The sequence below is a fragment of the Megascapheus bottae genome, chromosome 6 (assembly GCF_031878675.1).
Source record: "Megascapheus bottae isolate mThoBot1 chromosome 6, mThoBot2.hap1, whole genome shotgun sequence".
NCBI classification, from domain to species: Eukaryota; Metazoa; Chordata; class Mammalia; order Rodentia; family Geomyidae; genus Megascapheus; species Megascapheus bottae.
In genome coordinates, this window is record NC_143514.1 from 12271499 (window position 1) to 12283296 (window position 11798).

An 11798-nucleotide genomic window follows, 5' to 3' on the forward strand; every position below is an offset into this window, starting at 1 on the left:
TCGGAACCACATACATAGAAAAAAGGCCAGAAATGATGCTGTGGCTCAAGTAGTAGAGCTCTAACCTTGATAAGGCCCAAGGATTGCACTCAGGCCCTGAATTTAAGCCCAGGACTGGCAAAAAAAAAAATAGGAAAAGTGAGGAACAATGTTGAGCCAGGTATGAGTGGCTCAGTCCCATAATCCTACTTAGGAAGGTGAGATCTGAGGATTCTGGTTCAAAGCCAGACCAGGGAGGAAAGTCTAGGGGATTCGTATCTCCAAAAAACTATCAGAAAATCAGAAGTGGTACTATGGCTCCAAATGGTAGAGCACTAGTCTTGACAAAAGAGCTCAGGGGCAGGGCCCAGGAGATGAGTTCAAGCCCCATTACCAATTAAAAAGGGAAAAAAACTTGGAAAATTAACTTATCAATGAGGGGTGGGATAGGACAGAGGGAAGAAAATAAAAGGGAAGAACAAACACAGCTTTCCTAGGAATTTTCCAGCAATTGAAACACTACCTCATTTTGCTTCTCTTAGGATTCCTACAAACTGTTTCCATGAGCCAGCCTATAATCAGGAGACTAAGGTCTGATGATCAAGGTTCAAAGTCACCCTTGGCACTAAAGTCTGTGAGACTCCTATTTCCAATTAACCACCAGAAAGCTGGAAGTGAGGCTGTGGCTCCAGAGATAAGGTGGTAGTCTTGAGTTGAAGAGCTCTGGGACAGCACCCAGGCCCAGAGTTCAAGCCCCACAACCGATGCCTCCCCCTGCAACTGTTTCCATGGAGCTGGCAGGCCACTGGGGAGTGTGTTATTTACTACAGGGGATAGATGAAGCTACGTGTTGTCTGGGGATCACTCTGACAGGCATGTTAGATCCAGCCCCACTCAGTTAGCTCATCGGAGGAGAAACATCTGCCATCCAAGCATCCTGTCCTGCAAGACAAACAAGTTTGATCCAAGGGAGCCACTCAGCTAAGTCATCTACACAGTACATAAGGTAGCAAATCTACCTTTTTTCCCCCCAATCTGTAGTTTGTCCTAAGGCCCACTTTTCTAAGTGTTAATGATTCTAATTTAACTCCCCCAGAAGCATATATGAAACAAAGGTGTCACCCGGCCAGATCACCCAAAACTGACCTGCTCTTCACTCTTGTGACCTATTTAGATCACTAACTTGCTTTTTAGAACAAAGAGGCAGTCACAATTATTTTAGACCTGTCTTCCAAATGTTCCGACTTAAGACTTCCTATATATGAAATCAAAGAGCACCAGAAACTTAGAGAGAATTAGGGGATGATTCAGGAGGGCAGATAAACTTTCAAATTCTCCGTGTCTTGTCTCTTTTTTGCTTAAGTTCTTGGAAGATCAGCCTTACCACGGTCACGCCAGTTTAATTACATTCAATAAATGCCAGTGTCCTCTAGATGGCAGCAGACACCAGGAAATTCTAAGTGTTTTGTGCAGCTCAGAGTATGCAAAAAGTCATGTTTATTTCCTGAGGTGGCAGCTTCCCAGGTTTACCCTTGGTACTTGAAAAAGAAAAGCAGTAACTGGTACCTTCCTACCCACCCATCCCCAAGGTGCTGCATGTGTGCCAACTGGTTTATGATCTTTGGTTGGCATGAAAAGATAAGTGAGACAGGAACGAGCATGTCAGAGAGCAGGGCAAGGACTGATGATGTTCCCGACACCCAATCTGTGGAGTCATTTTAGAACTTGATGACCAGACAGGCTGGAGTTAGCAAGGAGAGAAGGATAAAAATATTCAGCCAAATGTTTCTTGAGCTTGCCATCTCTGCTTGATGCCTAAGCCTACAGCGTTTATCCAATTGATCATAACCGATACAACCAGCATTGAGAATAGCTGGTTTATATTAAATGACTGCATATGGTTCACAACCATTATAACATCTTATTTAACTAAATTTTTCAAAATAACCATTATTGGACAGGCATAGTAATCTACACCTGCCATTTCAGCCATTCAGGAGGAGATCAGAAGGATCAAAGTTTGAAGTCAGACAGGTAAAACGTTTGTGAGGCTGGGTGCCACAGGTTCACACCTGTAATCCTAGCTACTCAGGAGGCTGAGATCAGAGGATCGTAGTTCAAAGCCAGCATGTACACTAAAGTCCATGAGGCTCTTATCTCCAATTAACCACTAGAAAACTGGCAGTGGTGCTATGGCTCAAGGGTAGGGTGGTAGCCTTGAGCTGAAGAGCTCAGGGACAGCATCCAGGCCCAGGGTTCCAGCCCCACAAATGACCCTCCAAAAAATGAGAGTCCCTCCATCCTAATCAATAAGACAGACCTGCCAGTGGGTGGTACACCTGTGATTCTAGCTACTCAGAAACCGTAGTGGAAAGATTAAGGTCAGCCCCAGTCAAGTAAGGATACCTTACTTGAAAAGTAACTGAAGTAAAAATGGGGGTAGAGGTGAAGCCCGAGTCGTAGCGTGCCTTTGCAGTGTGTGAGGTGCCCAGATCTCAGCACTCCATGCAAGGCAGCCCTGACCCATGCAAATGCCACCATGGGCTAACTCCAGAGTGTACCTCAACTTTTGATTAATTTTACTTTTGGTGCTAGAGATTGAATCCAGTGTCTGAGATACAGTATTTTATTTTATTTTGTCTTGTTTCCTTCCTTCCTTCCACCCTTCCTCCCTTCTTCCCTTTCTTCCTTTCTCCTTCTCTCTTCCTCAGTCTTTCTTTCTTTCTTTCTTTCTTTCTTTCTTTCTTTCTTTCTTTCTTTCTTTCTTTCTTTCTGCTAGTCCTGGGGCATGAACTCAGAGCCTGGACTGTCTCTCTGAGCTTTTTTTTTTTTTTTGTGGGTCATGGGGCTTGCACTTGGCCTGGGCGCTGTCTACCACCCTACCCTTGAGCCAAGCCCCACTTCCCATTTTCTAGAGGTTAATTGGAGATAAGAGTCTCAGATCCTTTTGTGCTCAGGCTGGCTTTGAACCTTAATCCTCAGATCTCAACCTCCTGCGTAGCTAGGATTACAGGCGTGAGCCACCGTCTGTGCCAGCTTCTAAGCTTTTTTTTTCCCTTCAAAGCTAGCACTTTATTATTTAAGCCACAGCTCCCCTTCCAGCTCTTTTATGGTTATGTAGAGATAAGAATCACAGAAAGGCATGAGCCACTGGCACTCAGTTTTTCTTCTTTTTTGTATTAGACTTTGAAGAGAAGATGTCACAACTACAAATAACTGAACCTACACCATGTTCTTTCCCACCCATGCAGCTCCAAGCAGGTGATACAGCTGTCCAAAGAAATCAGCCAACAGGACAGTTAAAAATAGCCAGCTATCCTCCAGTAAGGGTATTGCATGATTAATTTACATGACCTCTATTTGCCTAGAAGAGTTGTCCTCAAATATTTTGCATATGTTCATTTAAGTTCAAAAGCCTTCACCTATTTTTTGAAGTTGAGCACTTTCTTTTTTGCCAATCCTGGGGACTGAACTCAGGGCCTGAGCCCTGAGTCACAGCACCACTTCTGGCTTTTCTATGTATGTGGTACCAAGGAATCAAACCTGGGTCTTCCTGCATGCTAGGCAAACACTCTTACCAAACTCCCGGCCCCAGCATTTAATATTTTTTAATGTTTAGATGGTTGAAAGTTTATTTATTCATAGGTTAATAGCCTCATAGCAAGAATGAATGAGGATTTACTATTCCTCTTCCCACTTGTATTTCCAGCACTAGAAAACTTTGTTCATATGTATATGTGGCTATGACAGTTGTTTTTACCAATACCATCACTCCTTTCGTGTGTGTGTGTGTGTGTGTGTGTGTGTGTGTGTGTGTGTGTGTGTGTGTCCTAGGTCTTGAACTCAGTGCCTCTCACCCTTTCTTAGTTTTTTCACTCAAGGCATTCTACCACTTGAGTCATGCCTCCAACCTGACATTTATAGAATAATTGCAGGTGAATCTCTCAGAATTTTCTGTCCTGACCTGCTAGGAACTCTGATCCTCAGGTTCCAGCCTTCGGAGTGACCAGGATTAAAGCTATGAGCCACCACACCTGCCACCATAAAGTTAAATGACAAAGATCACAGTAGTCAACTGTCCCCCCCAAAAATGTCTTAAGCCAGGTTCTGGTAGCTCACACCTGCAATCCTGCCTCCTTAGGAACTTAAGATCTGAGGATCAAATTTCAAGTTAGCCTGGGCAGGATTCTAATTCAAGAAGTCTTGGCCCCAAACTCCTAGTATGTAATTGCTTAACTGTACTTCACCAATCACACGAGCAAAGCCACCACCACGCTGTGTGTATTGTGGAGGACTGGTACAGGTAACGCACCCTCCAGAGTGGTCATATGAAAGATGAGTTAGGCATGCTGGGAGGGTAAGAATGGCACTCTAGCGAGGCACTAGAGGGTCAAAAAGCCCTGTGGTAGAGCCTGGTGAGTTCAAAGGACTGACCAAGAGTTGATGGGAGCTGGGCTAGGAGTGAGGAAACCTGAAGGCTGAGAAATATGGATCAGATGTTGAAAAAGAATCACGGCCTAAAATGAACACTAGGGTATGGAAATGAGAGGTTTACCTTTGTGACTGCACTTAATGTACTATGTTATTTCCCCCTTGTAGTTAATCTCATGTGGTTACTGTATCTGACTTTGTTTCCTGGTATATTGTATATACGTTTATTTGTTTCTTTGAAATAGGTAAGGGAAGGGGGGAAAACAAGATGGTTGGGAGGGGATGAGGAGTGGGAAACGGGGACAAAAACAAAAGGTATCAATGTGCGAGAAGCAATGCACCCACTCCCTGACAAATATAACTGTAATCCCTCTGTACATTACCCCAATAATAAAATAAAAATATAAGAGAGAATACAAAAATTAAAATACATAAATTAATTCATTTGCAAACAGCAAAACAAAACAAAAAAGAATCACAGCCTAGATGGATGGTGTTTACAGAATGACTTGTCACTACAGGCTGGGCCTTGCTGACCCTCTGGGACCCACAGATAATAACAACCCAAGTCAGACTAGCCAAGGTCAAAGTCACCTCCATTGTCCAACTTGGAAGTACTAGATAACACACCATCCTGGTCCTGAAAGTTAATAACACACAACCCCATTTTCCAGGTGTGATGTGATGCCACCTAGAACATGCATCTAATTGTGATAGCACTGTTTAGAAGGATGAGGTAGAAGGAAAGATGATGAATAATTCCAAAACACATTGCTACTGGCTATGATGAACAAAGCATAAGGAATCTTATTGATCAACAGAGAGTTATGGGGGAAGGGGAAGAAGAGGAGAAAACTGTAAGAAAGGGTAACTCTGAGCAGAATTACATATGCCAGTATACCATGGTGAAACCTTCTGGTACAACTAATACATACTAAATTTTAAAAAAAGAATGAAAGGTAAGTGAAACCGGTACCCTCCCCCCCATTTGGGGGAGGAGGTAGCAGTGAGAGAGGGGTGGCTAATGAAGATGGAGGGAGAGGATGAATATTAAAAAAACGTTCCTTTGCATGTATGAAAATAGAACAATAACAGGTGTTGAAATTGTCCTCACAGCGCCCCTTTGTAGGCTCTGGCCACCCTTACCCTCCTCCCCCCGCACTGGTGGGGAATGTCTAGTCCAAGGCCCTTTTATGGTCCGTGAAATTATTGGGTCTGGGTCTGGGCCTGCCAAAGCAACTGCAGGTGGAAGTTGAAATTCAATAAATCCAGGAACTCTTTGCAAAGGGAAATCGGATCCGTCTAGACCATCAAATGATGTTATAAATATCCAAATGGCCCTTGGCAGTAAAAAGGTCTCCTATTCCTACTACTACATAAATAAACCTGCCCATCCCTCATACAGCAAGCACAGTACCACACAGCTATGCTCAGTTGCCTGCCATGTCTCTCAGTCCTAATACATTTCTCACCAAGTGAAAAACCTTTGACAGAGGGATGGTGAGCAAGACTAGGGACGGTGGAGTGGGCAGTGGGCCTTTGGGGCGAATTGAAGAAATATTCAATCCAGCTGGGCATGTGTATCTCATGACTATAATCATACCTACTCAGATGGCCGAAATCTAAAGATCATAGTTCAAAGCTAGCCTGGACAAGAAAATCCAAGAGGCTCTTATTGTCTACTAACCACCACAAAAGCTCACTAACTGTGAGCACAAAAATTCAAGGACAGCACCCAAGCCCTTAGTCAAAACCCCAGAATTGGCACAAAAAAAATATTAAATCTACATTTTTCTGATCAAGAGCTAGTATTCTACTTCATAATACAAAGCTACATGGGAGGAGAAAAAAAGCATTTTTCCCCCTACAGAAAGAGAAGGCTAGGCAAAGGGGTCAGTGCTACAGTATTTGCATCCCCAGTGCCACAACTGACTGGACAAATGAATGAATATGAGAGAGAATGAAAGATTGCCTATCGAATGGGAAAACAGACAGCAAGAGACAGGCTCACAAGATATGGATGAACTACTGTCTCTAGTTGTTTCATTGCTCTGGATAGCAGGAACTGGCCTGCTCCCAGCCATACAGAGACAAGCCAACATGCTCAGAAGCAGATATATAAAGATGAAAACTAAAGCCTTGGGTGTGGATGAGATTCCCCTGGAAAACAACAGAGGAAGAAGAAAATGCCATCATTTCCAAGTCAATTGGCAGAGGCTAAACCTGCAAAAGAGATTTTAGGGAGAAATAGAAGGTAGGGGTCTAAGGGGAGGTAACCCCTTCTCCAAATGATAAGTCACTGAAGGCACTTTTACCTTCAAGTGCTGGGCCAGGAGCATGTCCTAGTGGTACGGTGCTTGCCCAGCATGAACAAAGCCCTGGGTTCGATTCCCTGCTACCACATACACAGAAAAAGTCAAAAGTGGTGCTGTGGTTCAAGTGGTAGAGCACTAGCCTTGAGAGAGCTCAAAGGTAGAGCTCAGGCCCTGAGTCCAAGCTCCAGGACTGGCAAAAAAAAAAAAAAGAAGGAAGGAAGGAAGGAAGGAAGGAAGGAAAGAAGGAAGGAAGGAAGGAAGGAAAAAAGAAAAGTGCTTCCCAAAGGGGTTAATGGTGAGCCGTGTCACTGAGCTGTCAAGTGATGCAAGAAATGAAATTTAGCATCACTAGGGTCCCTGGAAGCTGGGTCAACAGTGGAATCAGTAAATGTATTATGCACAATGGTTATCTATGTGTTAGCTAATGAGAGGTTAGAGTGGATTTTACACTATCACAATTAGGGAATCAAGAAATGAAAACTCATACATTCTCTGCTCCCATGAAAGGTATGCATGGGACCATTCAGTCCTATGTTTTAGAAAACACATCAGCCATCATTGCTTTCTTACATGCCAGCAACCTCTTCAGACCTATAGGAAGATGAGTTCAGGTGTGGCTCCTCCTGTGGGGGGAGGGTCAGCAAACCAAGAGTAAGCTCTCTGGACCAAAGGCATTGCTTCCAGACAGTGCCACTGAATGCACTGTGAAATTCTATATAGTACCAAGGCTGAGACAGCTCTGAGGTAGAGAACTCTTATGTGAAACCTTGGGCATGATATATATATCATATATATAATCAAATAAAAGGAAATAAAAGAAAAAAGAAAGGAAAGACTAAAAATTAAAAGTCTCTATAGTATCCAATAAACTGAGACTAGCTTGCTGTAACTATATTTCCGTAGACTCCAGACTCTTCTTCTCACTTCATTTCTTCATCATTCTCTGTGGTTTTTAGAGAGAATGAAGAAACAGGATACGGTCTCAAAGTGAAGACTCTTAGGAAATAAGCCATAATGTTGTTACCAAATAAGCTGAGTTTACAGATAACATTTTTAAATGTGATTCCTAATACATACACAAAAATAGTACATGTAGAGTAGAATATAAATACCAGATTTCAAAATGGTAGCACATTTTGTGATAAAGATGAGAGACAGAGAGAAAAGGATGAAGGAAATCAAACAAAAACAGAGGAAGGATTTCCCCTGCTTGCAGAATAAAATAACAAAAAAAATTATGGCTAAGACACACATGAATTATAGCACCTGCTGGGAGAGATGTAAAAATCAGAACAAAGAAGATGCTACATCCCATTCCCTGTGTGTGAAATTTCTCACTTAAAAAGAACTTGAGCTTTTCCAAAGACCTGACTTGGTCTGCAATCACTGTCCCACAACAGAGAGTTATTTCCTTCCTTCATTTATTATTGCACTCAATAAAGGCTGTTTATAGCAATGTAAAAAGGGGGATGTGGGAGACTCCAAAGCTACATAAAAGGTACCATATAGAAATGAACAGTAACTTAAATTTCTGGCTAGGACTCAACAGTAACAGTAAGCACAACACAGAACATCCATGTTGTGAAAGGCATAGGAGAAATAAGCCTTCAGTTTGACCAGGGAACAAATCTGTTGCTTAAAAGCTAAAGATAACGCTTTGCCTCCAAAACTTAAAAAAAAAAAAAAAAAGTCCATCAAGCTGCACAGTGGCTCACACCTGAAATCCTAGCTACTTAGGAGGCTGAGATCTGAGGATCATGGTTCTAAGCCAGCCCAGGCACTAAAGATCCAGAGACTCTTATCTTCAATTAACCACCAGAAAATGGGAAGTGGGGCTGTGGCTCAAGCATAGAGCAATAGCCTTGAGCTGAAGAGCTCAGGGAAAACACACCAGGCCCAGGCCCAGGGGTAGGATGGTAGCCTTGAGCTAAAGAGTTCAGGGACAGTGCCCAAGCCCAAAGTTCAAGCTCCATGACCCACAAAAAAGTTCATCCAGAAGAGAAAGGGAAATATGAGAATCTTAAATAAAATAATTACATAAAAGTCTCCCAAGCCTGACAAAATATATGAGGGACAATTACAATTTAGGGCACATAGTTGTTTACAAGGAGGTTGCCACTTCAAGTATGAATACAATGTATCTTGATCAATGTATGTCACCCCATTCAACATTTGTATATACCTCTTCCCCACTCTTCTTGATTCTGTAGCAGACACATTGGATTCTTGACTGTGTCCCCTCCCCCTCTTCATTTGTCTATTCTTTTCTACTTTTTGTATTTTGCCAAATGATAACTTTGCCTTTCTAAGGAATTACACAATTTGAGTTCTCCCCTGAATCTACTGTATGTCAGTTAATATATTTGCATGCCACCCAAAATATTTATTCATTAGTTTATAAGCCAGATCTAGCTTTCATATGTAAGGGCCCTTGGTGCAAATGTCAGCATCCTCAAGTGTTCTTCATGCTGTGCCTGTATGCCTTGTTCCTTGACGTCCCGTCCAGAAAGCAGTTCTCTCATGAACTACCTTCTCCCTCCAAGTCTGCTAAAACACAGTACCATCACAGTGTGTCTAGAAAAAATGTCTCCTATTTTCTGAAACATTGGTAGTATCTCACTGTGCATTCTACTCCCAAGGAAGATTTTCTATTTCTTTTGTGCGCATGCATATATCAGTACTGGGACTTAAACTCAAGACCTAGGCTCTGTCTTTTAGTATTTTTTTTTTGCTTAAGGCTGGAACCAGAACCCCATTGAAACTTTCTTGGTAAAGAAAGATTTTTCTATGCAATCAATGAACAATCATTTGCCTTGGTAAGACAAAGAACCTACTTATGAAATAAACTATCCAAAGTGCTGATTAGCTTAGTGTTTTGCTGATTTTCTAGCATGCTACATTCAAGATATACAAGCACTTTACCACTGGGTAAGCAGGAAAACAACTCCTTCCATCACAGTAAACTGAGAAGAGGGCTTTTTATAAACATTAGGCAATGAAAATAGATTGGCCTTTGTGGTTATACCTTTGACCTTTCCTGAGTTTACTTGACTGGCAGTGACATACTTCCGGCCAGTTCTCTCCTAAATTGTGTTGTTCTTCTCATCAAACTGAGAATCTAAATACAGTTATACTGATACATTATTTCTCATTTCTTTTTAGAGTGTGCTATGGTAATAACCTGCATAAAAGATACTTTGAGCGATTAATCAAAATACCTTTCTTTTTCAAATACAGCATCATATTACTGTATAAATGAGATAACTGTATTACTTTTTGTGTGTTTGCTCATCATGGGGCTTGAACTCAGAGCCTAAGCATTATCCCTAGGTTTTTCTTTCCCCTACTCAAAGTTAGTGCTTTACCACTTTAGCTACAGATTCACTTCTGGCTTCTTTTGTTGGTTATAAGACATAAAAAGGGAGTTGTCTTTTCTTTTCAAAGAAACAGACTCATTACTCATTTCTCAACATTATTCATTTAAAACACCTTTGGCTAAGATTATTTTTGTTTCCCTGTACCTGCCTGGGAAGTGGCTAATGGTAAAAGGAATGCAATCTTTTGTGTGTGTGTGTGTGTGTGTGTGTGTGTGTGTGTGTGTGGCACTGGGGATTGAACCCAGGGCATCACATATATTATGCAAGTGCAATACCACTGAGTTATGAACTCAACCCTGTAGATGTTTCTAAGAACAAGATATATTTCTATTACTGTATCTAAGTAGTGTAACCAGTTTTCTAACTACCATCCAGAGACAGAACACTGTCTCGAAGACAGTGGGAAAGGTAGAAAATTGAAATAGGCAATCCTCACATACCCTGATACAATAAACCACACCAGGAAAGAACACAGAGGCCTCAGGGGAGGGAGGGCAAGGCAGGCGAAGGCTTCCTAAAGGTAAAGCCCTAAGGAAACTAGGTCATGGGAGAGCCAGAATAGCTCATCAAGCAAGAAAATAAACTCACTGTGACACAGTCATCTGTAAAGCTGGCAGCCCTAATTTGAGTTATAAAGTCTTTACTGCTAGCTAGCATGGGACTTGACATCAGTGAGCTCAGCTACAGGGTTTACCGGGTAGATCCACATCTTTCTCCTTGCTGTCTTATGTGACTTTAAACAAGTTGTCTAGCATTGGGAACTCAGCTTCCTTCTCTTTCAATCAGTGGTGATTTGGCTCTAGACCTTGAATTCAATCCCCAGTAAGAAATAAAAGTGTGTGGGGTGGGGGAGGGGGAAGAGAATAATATTTGGGGAAACTGAGTAAAATCATATACCTGCCAGGGCTGACTTTGAACCTCAATCCTCAGATCTCAGCCTCCTGAGTAGTTAGGATTATAGAAGTAAGCCACCAGCCTGACTTTTTTTTTTTTTAATGCTTCCTAGCTTCCCTTTGCTCTGCAACTCCTTCCTGGGGAGGCAGTGAATTAATTGATTAGTAAACTTGGGAAGGATATCTGTGAGCTTGGATCCTGTTGGTCTGTCCATCCTGAGAGGAGAGAATATGCAGCAAGCACAACCTCTCCATCCTGTGGGCTTCAGAGAGAAAGTTGGCACACTGCTACATTACTATGTCAACAAGTTGCATTCCTCCACAGGACTTGTGTGCAGGCATGTTTGCTTAGATTCCTGTATGCCACAGATTCACAGCCAAGCAGTCTGAGGAGCTTTGTTTTTGTTTTGTTTTGTTTTTTTCTGTTTGTTTATCAGAACATCACATAAGTTTATTTCAGACATAAGAGCAATGTTAAAATTGACAAGTTTAACTATACCAAGTAAACTTAGCCATTTAAGTATTTTTTAAGTTATTTCCTCCAAAAACAGAGGGAGCTTTTCTTTTCTACCACCACACACTGTAGTTTCCCAATAATTTTATTTAGAGGACTTTAATTGATGAGTAAAAACTGCTTTAGGGGCCAGGAGTTTGGCCTAGTGGTAGAGTCCTTGCCTAGCATGTACAAAGACCCGGGTTCGATTCCTCAGTAACACATACATAGAAAAAAGCCAGAAGTGGTGCTGAGGCTACAACTCTAGCCTTGAGAAAGTCCAAGGACAGTGCTCAGGCCCTGAGCTCAA